General features: G+C 33.9%; 1 protein-coding gene across 11 annotated transcripts in view; it reads right to left on the reverse strand.

Annotated features, from left to right (window-relative positions):
• The window catches only part of LOC106081501 (protein hu-li tai shao), a 102865-nt gene that overhangs the window by 73941 nt on the left and 11420 nt on the right, over positions 1–17504 (reverse strand). For all 11 annotated transcript variants that reach the window (XR_001220375.2, XR_001220376.2, XM_013243501.2 and 8 more), the window contains one exon: positions 2165–2252. The gene's annotated coding sequence lies outside the window, so the exon portion shown is untranslated. The remainder of the gene's footprint in view (positions 1–2164; positions 2253–17504) is intronic.

Raw genomic sequence — 17504 nt, forward strand, 5'->3', positions numbered from 1 at the left:
CAACTTACACATGCATGTGTGGAGCAATAAACCCCCAACTCCCTCATCCTCTCTTAAGGAGAAAAGAACTTTAATTGAATTAAGGCATACTTGACTTGAATTCAGGTTATTTTTCTATGCCAATAATGCGTAAGCCTCACATCACAACTCAGGCCCGCTCAATGCGTTGTTCACTAGGCCCCCTGTCAAACTTCAACGCTCTTTAGATATAAGTTTCAATTGAAATGTACTTGAGAGTTAGATATACATATGTGTATTTAATAAGACACAAATACACATATTTACTTAGCAATATAAGAGATAGAGAAAAAGGAAGCAAGAAAAAAAAAAAACAATTGTGCATTCGACACCAGCCACACCTTTAAAAAAAATTGTCAAGAACAACTCATGTGTACGTTAATTACCTAGCAAACACTTATTTTAAGCATTAAGAGCTTTTATTAGCAGTTACAACTATTTTGGGGAATTTTTTTAATGTTTTTTACAACCTTGATAATATTTTCAACTTTTAAAGGCCGTTGTGGGGCATGAGTTAGAATATGCGCCTGGGAAGCTGACAATTTTTTTCAGCTGGTGTTTATCCCCTAACTAGTGGTTATTCATTGAGGATGTCAAATCTACCAATTGATTGAAATTGTCATCAAATAGGAGAAACCGTAAATAAAGAATGAATGTAAAAAAATAACAAATTGACATCCCCAATGACAAGTACTGCCAAAAATTAAAAAAAAAAAACAAGTAAAAGCGTGCTAAGTTCGGCCGGGCCGAATCTTTACCCTCCACCATGGATTGCATTTGTCGAGTTCTATGCGTGGTATCTCTTTTCAGGCAAACAAAGAATATTGAATAAGAAGTGTTATGCTATTGGAGCTATATCAAGTTATAGTCCGATTCGGACAATAAATGAATGCTTAACATTGTAGAAGTCATTGTGTAATATTTCAGTTCATTCGGATAAAAATTGCGCCTTGTATGGGCTCTAGAAGCAAAATCTGGAGATAGGTTTATATGGGATCTGTATCAAGCTATTGATCGATTCAGACCATATTAAGCACGTATATTGGAGGTCATGAGAGAAGCCGTTGCACTAAATTTCAGTCAAATCGGACGAGATTTGCGCCCTCTAGAGGCTCAAGAAGTCAAGACCCAAGATCGGTTTATATGGTAGCTATATCAAAACATGGACCGATTTTAACCATTCTTAGCACAGTTATTGGAAGTCATAACAAAGCACCACCTGCAAAATTTTAGTCAAATCGGACGAGAATTGCGCCCTCTAGAGGCTCAAGAAGTCAAGACCTAAGATTGGTTTATATGGCAGCTATATAAAACCATGGACCGATTTAGCCCATTTACAATCCCCACCGATATACACTCATAAAAAGTATTTGTGCAAAATTTCAAGCGGCTAGCTTTACTCATTCGAAAGTTCGCGTCCTTTGACAGACAGAATATACATACTTTATGGGGTGTCAGACGCATATTTCGAGGTGTTACAAACAGAATGACGAAATTAGTATACCCCCATCCTATGGTGGCGGTTATAAAAATTATGTCGGCTGATGGCTTGTCTTAAGCCTATTCAGTGAATCCTGTGTAGGAAATGGGTATTTCCGTATATTGCAAACGGAACATATCAAAATATTCACCACCACCCCTCCTGGGTATACGTACGGGGTGGTGGGTATAAAATACAATTTCGCTAAAAATTTACCAAAATCGAAATAGGCCGTCCATCCGACCAAATCCTTAAAATTTAAAGTAAATTCAACCAAATTTGGTAGAAAAAGCCCAAAACGGCAACGCTGGTTGTTATTTTACATTGCGTTGTTGTTATTTTACAATTGGCTGATTGGTGGGGATTTACTGCCCCTCATACAAACACAATTTATTATTCTCAACTGTGTTATTGTACCCATCACTGCTTTAAACGAACTTCATATTCAATTGAGTTCCAAGTCATTTAAAAAACAAAATTTTCCCTGGAAAATATTATCGATCATAGGTAAATAAAACAATGTAACACTTGTCCCCACAATATAAATGGCACAATTGTTATCACAAATAAATAAGTGTTTCCGTTGAGTGTTTTGATAACAAAAAAAATCTCAAAGTATGTAACGAATGATTAATTGCTAGTATCATTCAATTTTAATATAATTACCTTAAATTTAGCAATGAGGGGATATGTATTCTCCTTCTTGGAATACAATAATATGCGATTTTCTAGATGAATGGATGATTAATAAATGCTGCAAAGAAAAAGAAGAAAAAATAATTCATTGCAAAATGATTTAAGAAATTATATTTATTTTCTACTTATATTAAAACTTAAAAGATCTCTTGAATATGTATAATTATATGAATTATTTTGCTTATTTTTACTTAATGATGTCATATATTTTTGTTTCTTTTTTTGACAATGTAATGTCAATGCATGTCTAAACATTGCCAGACAGCAGTGCATGCCAAAAATTCTCTTGTTGGTTTTGTGTAGAACAGAATTTGTCGCACATATTTAGTGATGTGCACTTTACTGTGCTTCCTGTTTCTTGTTAGGGTTGACGTGACAGATATCGTACGGGGAAACATTCATTTTAGAATAGCATATTGTTAATCTATTTACAACGATTTACCATATGAAAATAGAAAAAATTTTTTACTGTTTTCCAAAAAAAAAATAAAATAATGATGTCTCATTTGTAGCACTTTTTCTGTTTTTTCAACAAACTCTTTATGTTGCTTTTACACAGAAATTTCTCTGAATTTGGTGTATTTATGAGAAGTTATTGCTAAAAAAACACAACTTAACCCCGAACCCTGTCTTTGAAATTTAAGAGAATATCTAAACCCTAACCCTGTAATGGTTGGTATTCTATTCTGCTTTCGGAAAAACCGCTGAAATTTGTAATTGTTTCGCAAGCGAAATTTGACAGCAATCAAATGTATTTGTTTCCATACCAAAACACGTTTCTTTATCTGCACTTATTGTATTCTTTATTTTATATATTTTTTCTCAAATAAATAAAGAAATACAAATCATTGAAACCAATGAAACAAACTAAAATGATGCCGGCAATAGTCACAAGTTTTGCCACTATAACAGTTTTTTGCCACTTTCCTCACTATTAACAGAGTAATACTTTTCCGCCGATTTTCAGACAACGTTTCGCCGACGTTTTTTTAATATGAAGTTTGACAGCATTCCGCTCGGAAAACTGAACAGAACACTCAGCTTAATATGAAAAAAGCTACAATAACAAGAACACATCTTGCGCCCCCTTTTGACTGGTAACAAAATTGCGAAACGAAAAGATATAATAAAAAAAAGGCTAATAATAAAAGCAAACCTAATTTGCATAATTTTAAAATCAAATACGTCTACATATGTACGTTTTAAACATTATTCAATAGTGGCGTTGTTAATAGCCACACAATTTACATATTCAGTGAGCAACACCATGCTGTCAAGATACCGTATAACTAGTTTTTAACTTAAATAAAAGTTTTATTATAAATTCAGTTATTATGAGGCAATGTCTAACATTTCGGAAGAAGAAACACACAATACTGTGATCAACACTGTGGTGAGTTTATCAAAATAAATCTTAACAAAATTAGCTGTCACAAAATTTGGTCTTTGTTTTAAGTTTTTTTTTTATATTTTGCTTTAAGCAAAATAAGTGTCGGGATTAACGTTACCAACTTACTATGACCCAAAAACGAAACTTGTATAGAAGAAATTACAAAATGTTTTGTTAAGATAACATTTTCTTTGGTAATTTATTAACAGCTGTCCAAATTGGTGCATTTATACTCCATAAACCGTTTTGGTCATCTCGTTGCAAAGAATAATTTATGAAAGAATGTTTGTACCAAGAAAATATCGGAATGTAGCCAAGATGTAACATTTATCGTTACATTTGAACCAAGTGACCTTTTATTGTTATTAAAAGCAGCTATGGACACCCGTCCTCCAATAGGGATTTTTTTCGTGATTGGGGAAAAAAAAATTATTTAGAGTACGGGGATTCCGATGGGGAAAAAAGTGAAAATTGGGGATTTTTTTATTGGAAATTCCATCAGTACAGCTTTCAAATTTAATTTTCTTGAGTATATGAATTTTCCTTATGTTTAGTGCCGGCAAATACCTTTGGATTAGGTGTGATTTAATATTTAATAGAAATCACGACGGCGGTTGAACGAATGAAGCTATCTCCTTGAAGTTTTAGGCCATTTGCAAATCGACCATTTGGGTTCAAATTTGGATATAGCTCCCATATGAAGAAGTCTCTCAACCTGACCTCTGAACCCCTAAAAACTACAATTTTTATCCGATTGAGCTGGAATGCACTTAGTGTTCTATTACTACTTCTAACCATCGTGCCAAGTATGGTCCAAATCGGTTTACAACTTAATATAGCTTTCATATAAACCGAATAATACTATATCTCGATTTGACAGATTGAGCCCCTGTAAGCCGCAATTGTTATTAGCTGAAATTTTGCACGTAGTTTTTTTATACCCACCATCGAAGGATGAGGGTATATTCATTTTGTCCTTCCGTTTGCAACACATCGAAATATCTGTTTCCGACCCTGTAAAGTATATATATTGTCCGTCCGTCTGTCTGTTGAAATCACTCTAGTCTTTAAAAAAAAAAAGATATATTGAGCTGAAACTTTGAACAGATTCTTTTTTTGTCCATAGGTTCGAAGATGGGCTAAATCGGACCATATCTTGATATAGCCGTCATATGGACCTATCTGCCGATTTAAGGACTTAGGCCCACTAAAGCTACATTGTTTCCACTTGAAGCAAATCTAGATTTGCGATGAGATTTCGGAAATCTCGTTTTGCAACAAGGTTGCCCATACATTTTCAATGTGAGCACATCTACTTATTTGAGGAGACTTGCAACAAATCTACTTCCAAATTCAAATGCAACACTGCATAATGCATATTTAGAAAATGCAAACGACGCAAACTGCATGCTATTGAGAGCTGGATTCTGCTTGCGGGATGTTTTTAGATTATCTATATTCACAAGCGCCACCAACCAGTCTATGCACGAAGTTCAAATTCTTTATCTATATCTTTGTTGCAACAAAGACACTTGACATTTTATTGCATGTCTACAAAAAAACCAATCACTTCGCTGTCAAAAAAAAAAGTAAACAAATTTTCAAATAACAAACAATAATGACCTTTAAATAACATTTAAGTAACACCAACTGCAAGAGAGAGAGTTCATCCCAAAATAGTGATGCAAATGAAAAGGAAGCAGCACTTGATGAACGATGAACGGCGGCGAATGCCCATACCTATCTACGCCAATGCATTATTTATACAGACAACTCACTCATGCATATTATACAAATTGCACCGTATTTATTGCTGCTTTGAACATTTTTGACATAAAAACAAAGCAATAAATAAAGGCAGAGAATATGCACTAGGCAATGCAACAAGCAAGGTAAATGTTAAATTAACATGAATTTTTTTTTATAATTTTTGTTTATAAAAACATTATTTAAACTTTATTAATTTACTAATGCAGAAAAGCAACAGTAAATCTCTAAATCTGGGGGGAACTATAATTTCCTTTGGGTATTTCTCTAGTACCAATTCAATATTAAGTGTGTTCGTGTACTCATTTTTTTTTTCAAATTTGCCCAAATTGTTACTGGAAGTCGTTCGCGTGCTTTTTTTTCTAGCAGAAGAGAGCGGGACAGTGTTTGAAAGCAAGCTAAATTTTGAGAGTTTGGTAATTGAGAGATTGCAAATTTTCACTGGATATTTTTTCCCTAGCAGAAATTTGCTACATCGAACAGCTGTTTTATCAAAGCCAACTGTTTTATGAAAACCAGCTGTTTAATTCAAATAAATAACAAAAGAGAGTAAGTAAAGGCTATTCTTAAGCTGAGTATTCTGTTCAGCTTTTCAGTCGGAATGCTGTGAAACTCCATATAAAAAACGTCGGCGAAAAGCTTGAGGAAAATAGGTGAAAAAGTAGTACTCTGTTTATAGTGAGGAAAATGGCAAAAAGACATTTTAGTGGCAACGCTTGACATCATTGTCAGCATCATTTTTGCTTTATTGGTTTCAATGGTACGTTTTTTTATTTTTGTTATTTTATTTATTTGCTAAAAAAAAAAGTAATAAAATCATAAATGTATATAAAAAACATCTTTTGATATGGAAATTAAAACAAAACATAACTGTAAAATTCCGCAGATTTAGTGACTCACACGATAGAAAATGTTTGCAGGGATGTTTGCCATTTACTCTGCACATATATGTAGGTGTAAGACCGTTATGTAACTGTCGTTTGACATTAGTGTATAACTCCTTCTCTTTGTTGCTAAAGTTGTTCAAAAATAAATAAAATTGAAAAAAATAAATTCCCAAATGCACTTTAATATTGAGAATATTTTTCTCAAACACTGTCCCAATCCTAAAAATCTATATTTGTCTCTCTTTGAAAAAAGTGGATATCGACTCTTTCAAAAAAATGCAATGCATTTTTCTGGAAGCGATTTATTATTAAAATCAATGTTGAATAGTATTGTATTTGTTTTAAAAACTTCATATTATTTAAATATTTTTAGTACTAATCACGTTTCACTAATGTACTACTTGTATATTGTGTATTCCTATTTGACATATTAGATATAGGTTGTCACTTGAGCTAGCCATAGCGCCATATCTATTGCGGTTGAGTGGTTGATTTATCAGCAATTGTGTGCGGTGCTTACACATTTTTCATACGTGTTTATCCCGACAAATTTGTGCCAACAACCCTACCCCGCGCAACTCCTGATCATTAAGAGTCGCAGTCTAGTCTTTATGATACATGGAAGGAAGGGTAAAAAATAACGAGTGTTACAGGTTTCTTTAACACCTCGTAAATAAATTGACAAGTGAAATTGACACAGAAAAATACATACACACATACGTGTGTCTGGATATACCCACTATGTGCTACACATTGAGGCAAAAAGAAGAAAAGCAGCAATATTTTGACTACAAACAAGCTCAAACAAGCAAGTAATTTCAATTGCAACTAAATTTTCAGGTTTATATGAAAGTGCAGCAACACTCTAACAACAAGTAAGAAGAAGCGGCACTAGAACGGAAATCCATAATTAGGCTAAATTATGTGGTTGTCGTCTTCGTCGTTGTCCACTCAAGCCCAAAAACTCAAAGAAAACACACCCAAAAATAAACAACGTGCATTTCTCACTTCTGCCTCCACCTAGCGAAGGAACTTCCTTCCGTCTATCTCCCTTCTTCCAGTTGTTAAATTGATATGACATAAAACTCATTCAAGTGGTTGGCATCCAAAAACAATTTGCGCCTCATTTACACTGTGTGCATTTACAAAAAGGGTGGGGTGTTTCGATTTTGCCTATGTATGTTAGTATCGAAGTGGCAAAGAAAATAAAACCTTAAGAGAAGAAGTATGCTGTGACACGTGAAAATCAAAACCGGGCACATAAGCGACAAGAAAACTAAGACCAAATAAAATAAAAATTAAACAAATTCTAAAAATAATCGCCTCTAATGAATGAGTGAATGAAAATAAAATGAAAAAATATAAGAAAGTGAACTTTGTTTATTTGTCATTGCCGGGTTGTGTGTAGTAGGAGAAAACTGAAAGCCAGCAAGCAGGCAGTGCTGTTAGATTGGTTTTGGGGCGACACGCGACTTTTCGTTGCGCCAAGTTTTTTTCTTATTTATTTTTAAATTGGTGTCGTTGTTTTGGCGACCCCAATATTCTCACACCCCTCTTGTGTGTGTTTGTATGAGTATGTTTATTTGTCGCTTCCCCAGTACCTACTATGTACGCATAGGTATTTTAGTACCTATACATTTTTACTATGGGATTAATTCCAATTGCATTAAACTTTCCAGGGAATGACAGACACGGGGAAGTCTGTCGAGAGATGATGATGAGAAAATGATGATCACATTCGAGGTCATAAATAACTTAGTTCCAATTTGATAAATTGACTTAAAGTGATATTTTTAGATACCTATTTTCCTTTGTATTTGAAATAGGGAAACTTAAAAATATGCCTTTAAGGTTAACAAATGGCATAAGGGAACCCCGAAAACATTTATATCGATTTATAATTAATGCTCACACGAATTTATTTCACAGGCAGCTGTCAAAGCTTTCTTTTTATCGAAAAATGCAATGTCTCTGCTTTATTTTAAAGATACTTAGTGTGGATATAAGAAAAATAAAATAAGAAGATATTATTAGGCTAAAAAGCATTTTAATATCGAAAACATAAACAATTTGAGCGTACATAAAGGCACAGTGGTACAAAACGCTACTTTTCAACGGTGGATGTATGCACTATGGATTGTTCTGGATATTTAAGACAGTGATGCATAAAATTAAAATGTGACAATAAAGGGTGATTTTTTGAGGTTAGGATTTTCATGCATTAGTATTTGACAGATCACGTGGGATTTCAGACATGGTGTCAAAGAGAAAGATGCTCAGTATGCTTTGACATTTCATCATGAATAGACTTACTAACGAGCAACGCTTGCAAATCATTGAATTTTATTACCAAAATCAGTGTTCGGTTCGAAATGTGTTCATTCACCGTTCAGCGATGAGGCTCATTTCTGGTTGAATGGCTACGTATGGTTTACATGGGAGCTGTATCAAGCTATTGAGCGATTCAGACCTTATAAGACATGTATGTTGAAGGTCATGAGAGAAGCTCTTGTACAAAATTTCAGCCAAATCGGATGAGAATTGCGCGCTCAATCAAGATCCAAGATCGGTTTATATGACAGCTATACCAGATTATGAACCGAATTGAACCATACTTAGCACAGTAGTGGGAAGTTAAATTAAAACACTTCGTGCAAAATTTCAGTCAAATCGGACGAGAATTGTGCCCTCTAGAGGCTCAAGAAGTCAAGGCCCAAGATCGGTTTATACGGCAGCTATATCAAAACATGAACCAATTTAAACCATCCTTGGCGCAGTTTTTGGAAGTGATACCAAAACTCCACGTGCAAATCGGTCACGCGGCAAAATTTCAGTCAAATCGGACGAGAATTGTGACCCCTAGCGGCCAAAGAAGTCAAGACTCAAGATTGGTTTATATGGCAGCTATATCAAAACATGGACCGATTTAGCCCATTTACAATCCCAACCAACCTTCACCAATGAAAAGTATTTGTGGAAAATTTCAAGCGGCTAGCTTTACTCCTTCGAAAGTTAGCGTGGTTGCGACAGACAGACGGACGTACATGGCTAGATCGACTTAAAATGACAAAGCGATCAAGAATATATATACTTTATGGGATGTCAGAGGCATATTTCGAGTTGTTACAAACAGAATGACGAAATAAGTATACCCCCATCCTATGGTGGAGGGTATAAAAATAGAAAAACAATGCGTATACTTCTGTGCATATTAATTCATTGCTGTCTCAACAACGACTGAAATAAATAGCATAAGAATAAGTGTGACTTGCCATCAACGCTACCGAAAACGGCTGTGCATCGCTGATTTTAGATGAGGATGTGGGTATTCAGAATCCAATTTCTATAATGGAAAGTTAGTAATATATACCTACATATATATGACTATACTCATGTTTAATCTTTTTAGACAAAAAGTTAAGCAGTTGTGAATTTTTCTTTGTATTTTGAACCACTGCACTGTATGGAAAGGCCGGCCAAAAATACATAAAAGCCACATAATTTATTGAAATGTTCGTGAAAAATTTGAACTTTAACAAGACCAAAACTGCCTGATGGAGTGTTCCAATGATTTTGCGATGTTCTAGAGAGTTCTTATCTATTGTCTTGGCTACAATATTGTATCGAAAATCTCAATATTTTGGTTGTCATAGGCCAAAATATCATAAAAAGTGACAAAAGTCTGAGAACTCAAAATCTGGATGATTGATTTTTACCGTAGACGTATGGCCTAGTGGAATTTTTTACTCAGTATAATCCGAAAAATCAAAAAAAGCGAAGGGCCCATCAATGTATATAAAAATCGAAAACAGACAAAAAAAACATAGTATTTTGGTCATAACTTCAAAGGTTGCAAAAAGTTTAAGGTAAAATTTGGCATGTTGATGCAATATATTGACATTGGTGTAAAATATCAAAGGAACTTCTTGAATCTCAATTATACTAGCAAGATGACATTACAAAACCTACAAATAAAACACTAGTTTTGAAAGACCTATACAACAATTCAACATACATAAAACGACATAAAACTCAAGTTAATACCTTTCTTTTTGATATCCATTATAAAAAAATTGATTTATTTTTTCTAATCTTATATTATTTTCACTTCAATTTTGCACTTAACTCACGTGTGAAATCAACTAATTACGTGTTCTGTCTTTTGGTGCTGTTGAACAAAAGCACCGTTAGAATAAGTCAATCACAAGCATACTTTCGAGATGTTTAACCTCTTAAGAGTTAATGTATGCATATATGGTACCAAATATGAGACTTAATTTTTTTAATTTTTGGCCACTGGCAGCGACTACTGTGCCTTGTGTGACATTTTGTATATGTATATCCCTCCTCTCATTCACAGAAAAAAGGCCGTTAATAGGGGTCATTGTACAACTTCTGAACCATCTCTTTCTGAAATAGGCAGTTTTCGCAAATATGGCTTTAATAATATTTTTCATTCATTCTTTATCTTGAAATAAAAGCTTGATTTTTTTTTTGCACCATGATTTGGTTGAAATTATTTCTTTTTGAATTGTATAATAATTACCCACAAGCCCCAAGGCAAGCTTCATAAGTGTTGGAATTACTGCACATCATTATGGTCTAGTTTTGCACTTGAGATTGATTCACTGCCCAAGTGGCTTATCCACTATGCCACTATCATACCATATAAAAAAGGTAAAGATTACAATTAATTGTTTTTCTATTGAAACCATTTGATGGATAAAACAGACAATAGACATCTACCATCATCTTAGTGATCAAGATATAAAATATGGAGCGAGAAGTTGATGTTCCCCAAGATTTAAAGCATAAAAATCAACTTTCCTAATTATTGTAGTACATTTTTCATTCAATCATGGTAAGTTATTTTTGTTTTTTTTTTTGCTGTTGTTACTACCACGATTTTCCAGTATTTGACTTAAAGAATCGAAAAAATTTAAAGAAATGCTCGTCACGCATTTCTCGAGACCCTTATGTGAACACAACAAGAAGGTATAGTAGCATCCAAACTGAAATGTTAAAGGAAGCAACAAAAACGTCTGCTACCAATTTAAGGTTTGTAAAGTGGCATTACGCTGTTGTTGTTTGAACTTCATGCTCACATTTTACCTGTGATTGCGTATAGTATTTAGCTAGTATGGCTGGTTTCCACATATACACACATACCAACGTAATCAATGCGTTTTTATTCACCATATCTCTCAGCATCCTCAAAACACATTCTCAACTACAGCATGAGCTGAGATTCATTTATCTCAGATAGATGAGATAAATGAAAGAATGAGTATCTTTTATAAAAAATGCGTATGCAGTGAGCATTGATACTCAAAGTGTACGTTGTTGTTGTATCTTACATACATCTTCGTTTGTTTTTTTTTCGATAGGTACTCAGCTTTTAATTCTTCAATTCAATACAAATCTCTCAAGGTGGGTGAATGACATTATCGTAATATAAAAAACCAAAAATTGTATCTTACGGCCTGCGGATCGCCCGGATAGTCTGAAAAAGATCTTAGTCGTTGGGTCCCCAATATAGACTCCCAGGACTACTCTGTTTCCCAGCTTTGATCCATTTGTGTAGCATGAAATTCCAAATGACAATTACATAGTTCCGTCAATCCAACACTGTGGCGATGGCAGCAGTGCCTTCCGAATGACAATTACATAGTTCCGTCAAACTAACACTGTGGCGCTGGCAGCAGTGCCTTGCAGTCGACCTCAAGTGTCGTCTCAGGTGTGCGACAGTAAATTTGTATGGAAAAAATACCATATAGCCTGTACCACCTGAACCATTATATCTTTAAACAAAATATAAAATAACAGATAAACACAACATTATTAGCTTTACGATTCATCCCACCAGTCTTCTATTCACAAAAAACACATACACACATATTTTTGTTTTGAGATTTCTATTGACAGAGGAAGAGTAAGTCAAAAACCAAAAACAAACAAAAAATATTTGCATTTAGGGTGCAACTTTTTTATGCAATGTTGTCTATTTGTTTTATATGTATGCACATATGTATGTGTATACCATATATACCCTACATTTGCACATAAATTGGTTGGTTGGGACCCAAGCTGCCGACTAAGCACTTGCACACCGTGTAGCCAAAGGCATGATAAAAATATTTACATAAACTAATGTATAGAGGGGGAGAACCCGACACCATATTCATCTTGTTCTCTGCAAAAGCCATTGCCTTTAGCAACGTAAAAATCGTTCATACAAAAATTAACAAGTGTTTGTGATAAAGAATTCAAATTGTTGGGGTGCTGGCACTTGTGTTTTGGACTCTAATATGCCCCCCGAGCCTGTCTATTTATATTATGTGAAATTGATTGTTGACTTAAGGTTATATTGATTAAGAGTGAAAATGTTAAACGAAAAACTCGTACAAATAATTTTTTTAGTGGTGTGGGGTATGGTTATAGACAAATTATATAACTTACAAGCAGTAGTTAAATTTTTGATTGGTTAAGAAAATTGTAATCTTTCCATAAAGAATGCATTAATTCAATGACAACCCGTAATAGGCAAGCATAGATGATATATAGGTAATTATAACTGGTGAATTCTTAAGTCCCTATTACACGGTATGTAGGTGATTTATGACATGTCACATTTAGCACAAGTAGAGTAGTACGTGTCGTGTGATACAAATGAAACGAACATAAGAAAATCACTTTTCAAAATAGCACATATAACATTTTGGTTAAGAACGCTTGCTTCTGTCACAAACCTAAAGAAATCAGCTGTTTTTGTTGTCTTTCGAATGAAACCAACACCAAAGTAAATTGTTTTCACAAATTTTATTTGTGATTTAACCAGCTTTTTCACAACTTTAACAATTTGTACCAATAAAAAAAACTGCTTGTGCTCACATTTTTAGGTTATGTCGTACGAACATACAGGTGTGATAGCAAAAAATATGAATCGTTGTAAATGCCGTGTAATAGGGGCTTAATAAGAGATGGCAGAGGGACAACAGTAACTAAGAACAATATTAAACAAAAAGGGTAAGAAAACATGGTTAATTGTGTTAAATGCTGAACCTGTTTATTCGTAGACCTGTTGAATTTCTAAAAATGATGTTAAATTAGAAACTAAATCTCATTTAGTTCACTGATGCTCATTGTTGATTTTTCCGGTAAATTCACTTTGAAAAAATAATAGGGTGACTTAACAAAATCCTCCCCCTGGCGGTATGCATTGACATCGAGTGGAGCTTTTAACAATGTGCGGACCGACACACTGGATCGGGCGATCATGGAATGCCATAAGGGCAATAACAACCAGGACGGTAAGGTCACGAACAGTCCACATTTGACATGAATGGGTAGGGGTCTTCCAGAACACACTGTGCCAAATTTCATCGAACTCGGGTAATAAATGGATCTTTTATGGCCTCAATACCTTATATCGGGAGATCGAGTGGTCGGTCTATGGACAGCTTTATCCAAATATAAACGAATTTGAACCGCACTACATAGAAATTAATAGGGGTCTACCAGCAGTCACTGTGCCAAATTTAATCAAAACGGATGAAAAATTAATTTTTACAAATTTTGCCGATGGACATTCCACAAGGAACAGGGCAAACTTCTCACATATCAATGAGTTCAGTCCGATTCAAGTTTTAAGCTCAATCATAAGGAGACTCCTTTTTATAGCCGAGTCCAAACGGCGAGCCGCAGTGCGACACCTCTTTGGAGAGAAGTTTTACATGGCATAGTACCTCACAAATGTTGCCAGCATTAGGAGGGGAAAACCACCGCTGAAAATTTTTTCTGATGGTCTCACCTGGATTCGAACACAGGCGTTCAGCGTCATGGGTGAACATGCTAATCTCTGCGCTACGGTGGCCTCCTATATATAACTAAAAGGCGATTTTGAGAGATCAGAAGGTCAAGTTCACATACAAAGAATACGAAATCATCAAAAATTTTTGAAAAATGTTTTTATACCCATGATATCTGCAAAATTATAAATACCCAGCTTTTGGGTATAAATGGGTAAATAACCGGGTATTTACCCAATTTACCGGGTAAATGCCTTTTGGGTATTTACCCATGGCCCATCTCTAGGCATGAGAGTTGAACGTGTCTCTTGCTGCGCTTTATAGGGAAGTAGCCTTAAAACAACCTCGTTCCAAACTTACATATGTATATGGATATGCGAAGTACCTTAATTCATTTGACAAATCGTATGGAAACTGTTTCGATGGAAAAGAAATCATTATCCTAGAAGTTCCCCAAATGCCTTAATAGTATCAAATTCTTAGTTTGGCATTTTTTTTTTTTGCTTTGGCTTTCTATGAACCGTTTTAAAGTTGAAAACCAAATTCTGTTAACTTTAGAAGTCATTGGTTTCTTAGAAGTCAATGGGTTTCTTCCTTTCCATTTCATAAATGCGAAACACATTTTTTATTATAACTTATCGGCCATGTTATGTGCATTTAAAAAAATCTTTCTGTTGACAACGATTATTCATTCATCCACTTACTACTATCTCGACTTACTCATACAACATTCTTTGGGATCGCGTTTTTGTATACACTTTCAAAGAAATATTATGCAATGCGAGCAAAATTTTTCGATTTATATCAATAGATTCCAATAAACAAAAATGTATGAGATAAAAAAAATCGTATTTCCAATTACTGCCTCCGTTTGAAATGTTTTATTTTCTAAAAGCTTATAGATGAGTTGCGTTTACTATGCGCTCATGGTTTTCATTCTATGGTTAGTGTATGCCCCCACTCTCTCTCTAGCTCTCTCACTGGTATCATAAACACAAAAAGAGCTAAATAAAAAATATTTTTTTATATATGTATGTATGTATGAATGTATAGCATTGTCCAAAATTTCCAGTCATGTTGATAAATTTGATGGGATCGCCACTAGTCAACACCGCACACTTTATGACGTCATTCTACTATATTTAACATTTAGTATATGCTACTTTTTAAAACGCATACATATTCATATAATAATAATTCTTGTATGTAAATGTGCGAGTCTATCAAAATATTAGTCTTCTCTACTTCAGCCGTGTGAAGGCTTTCGTTTTCGTGCCTTTTATAAACCACGGTAGCAAGCAAGAGAAGTGTCATCGTCGCATGTGCCAATTTGCTACTTGAAAAAAAAAGAAGCCGGAAGGAAATTCTTATTCTTGCATGTATAAGGCTGCATAGTTACAGAGTGAAATTGAACTTTTCTGGAACATCGTTATAAATTGTTGGAAAAAATTGCGAATGAATACTTGTTAATGTTGATCTTTAGCGGTTACTGCCAAGTAATAAGGAAAGCGTCGTCTGCATGTCTCTTGTGCAAAAAATTACGACATATGAAAAGAAAACTAGCAGATCATATGAACATAAACTACCGATGCCATCTAATGGGAGTGTTGCCAGACAGCTTTAATAGCAAGTCCCGCAAAAATACCAATAAATAAAATAACCAACCATATTAAAACGAATTATAAGCAAGAATAGTCAATTTTATTAGTTTATTTCCAAAAAAAAACGTGTCTACAAGCCTTTTTCAACTAATTCTCTCCTGAGAAAATTAAAAAACAACGTCGAAAACCAAACAAAATGTACGTGCAAATTTTTTATTTTGTTACCAAGAAATATTGCTGGAAATAATTACGCAAATACACATTTTTTAATGTCTCCGAGTGAAGCGCTTAACAAACTGGTCGCATGCCCTTCAATCTTACCTAATCCCTATTAACTAAACATGAAGTCTAATATTCCATATGATACTAAAAGTTGTATTATACGATATGTATTCTCGAGTTTTTTTTTTTAAATGTAATGCAAATTCAAATGTTGTATACATCCTATGGAAGTTGTATACACCGTATGATACGTACGAAAAATTTTATATGAGAAATTGATTTTGAAATAAATATGTAATTCTTTCGATTAAGTTTGCTCTTATTTCATCAAATATATATATAGACACATGTCTATAAACAAAAATTTCAATACATATGAGAATGCATTCTGATTAGAGCGCGCTCTATTCGAGAAAGTGACAGCATATACGTAAAGCACATATCGTGTAATAACACTTTAAACAAACAAAAAAACGTATAAATCCCCACAATAAAAATATTTATAAAAACCTAGCCACAAAAGGCCTAGAATAAAATTATTATGTTACAGCCTTGCTACTTATAAAAAAAAATAATATGTACAAGCGAAGAAAGACATTAATTTGACTCATCTTAAACTCAATAAAACAAAATTGAACAAAAAAATATATGTAAACTCATCATTTAGTCAACGTGATGGTCTGGTGCGTTGTCATTGATATGCCATTTAGTTCATCAATACAAGTTTTGGAAATATCATACACAAATTGGCTTCTTGCAAATGTTTATTTTTCTTCATGTGTATTGTTTTGGCAAACATATTCTTTTATTTGCAATAAGCAAACATGTACTCTTACACTAACTTGTCTATAGAATAGAATATTTATTTGGAATCTATCGATTTCCATTGTAAATGTTATTTTAAAATGTAAACAATAACATGAAGGATTACATATGAATGTTTTCCAAACACTGTAAACTGTAAACTTTAAAATGCAAAACTTGAACTACTTGAGAAAAATAATAACGATGTCTATATGAAATTACTGGCTTAGGCGTACGTTCATAGTGGCATTGGCCGGATTATTATCCACTACCTCTTTTCAACCTTACCTAACTTACATGCTCGGTAAGACCTACTTATCTGACTGCAGAATCACTAAGGACCGCTCCAATTAAAGCTTTCAGGCACCTGGAGATAGAAATGGAGAACGTGGCAGGGTCAGAATAAACTTAGAATAAAAAAATGTTGCAACAACAACAAACCTTTCGATAAATTTACGTTTTAGCCATGTTCAGAGTTTATTCTTTCGCACATCTCACGTATGCAAGTCAAATGACAAACCATTGCATTTTAACAGTTAGGAGGCTGCTGACTACAGCTTTTGTCAAAAACAGTACATCGATTTTTTTCTTTTCTGGTATTTTATTTAATTTTTCATATCTTACTTCTCATTTTATTACTTTATTTGGCACATAACGCGTTTTCCAATATTTATCAATGATTGTACATTTTTGAAAACCGTTTACAATTTATATACGCCATTCATCAAAAAAATCAAATGATTTTGATTTTTCAGACATGTCTGATGGTTATGTGTACATGAGACACATACTCCTTTATTTTCACCAATACTATTACAATGGTCATGCATC

Source organism: Stomoxys calcitrans, chromosome 5 (assembly GCF_963082655.1).
Source record: "Stomoxys calcitrans chromosome 5, idStoCalc2.1, whole genome shotgun sequence".
NCBI classification, from domain to species: Eukaryota; Metazoa; Arthropoda; class Insecta; order Diptera; family Muscidae; genus Stomoxys; species Stomoxys calcitrans.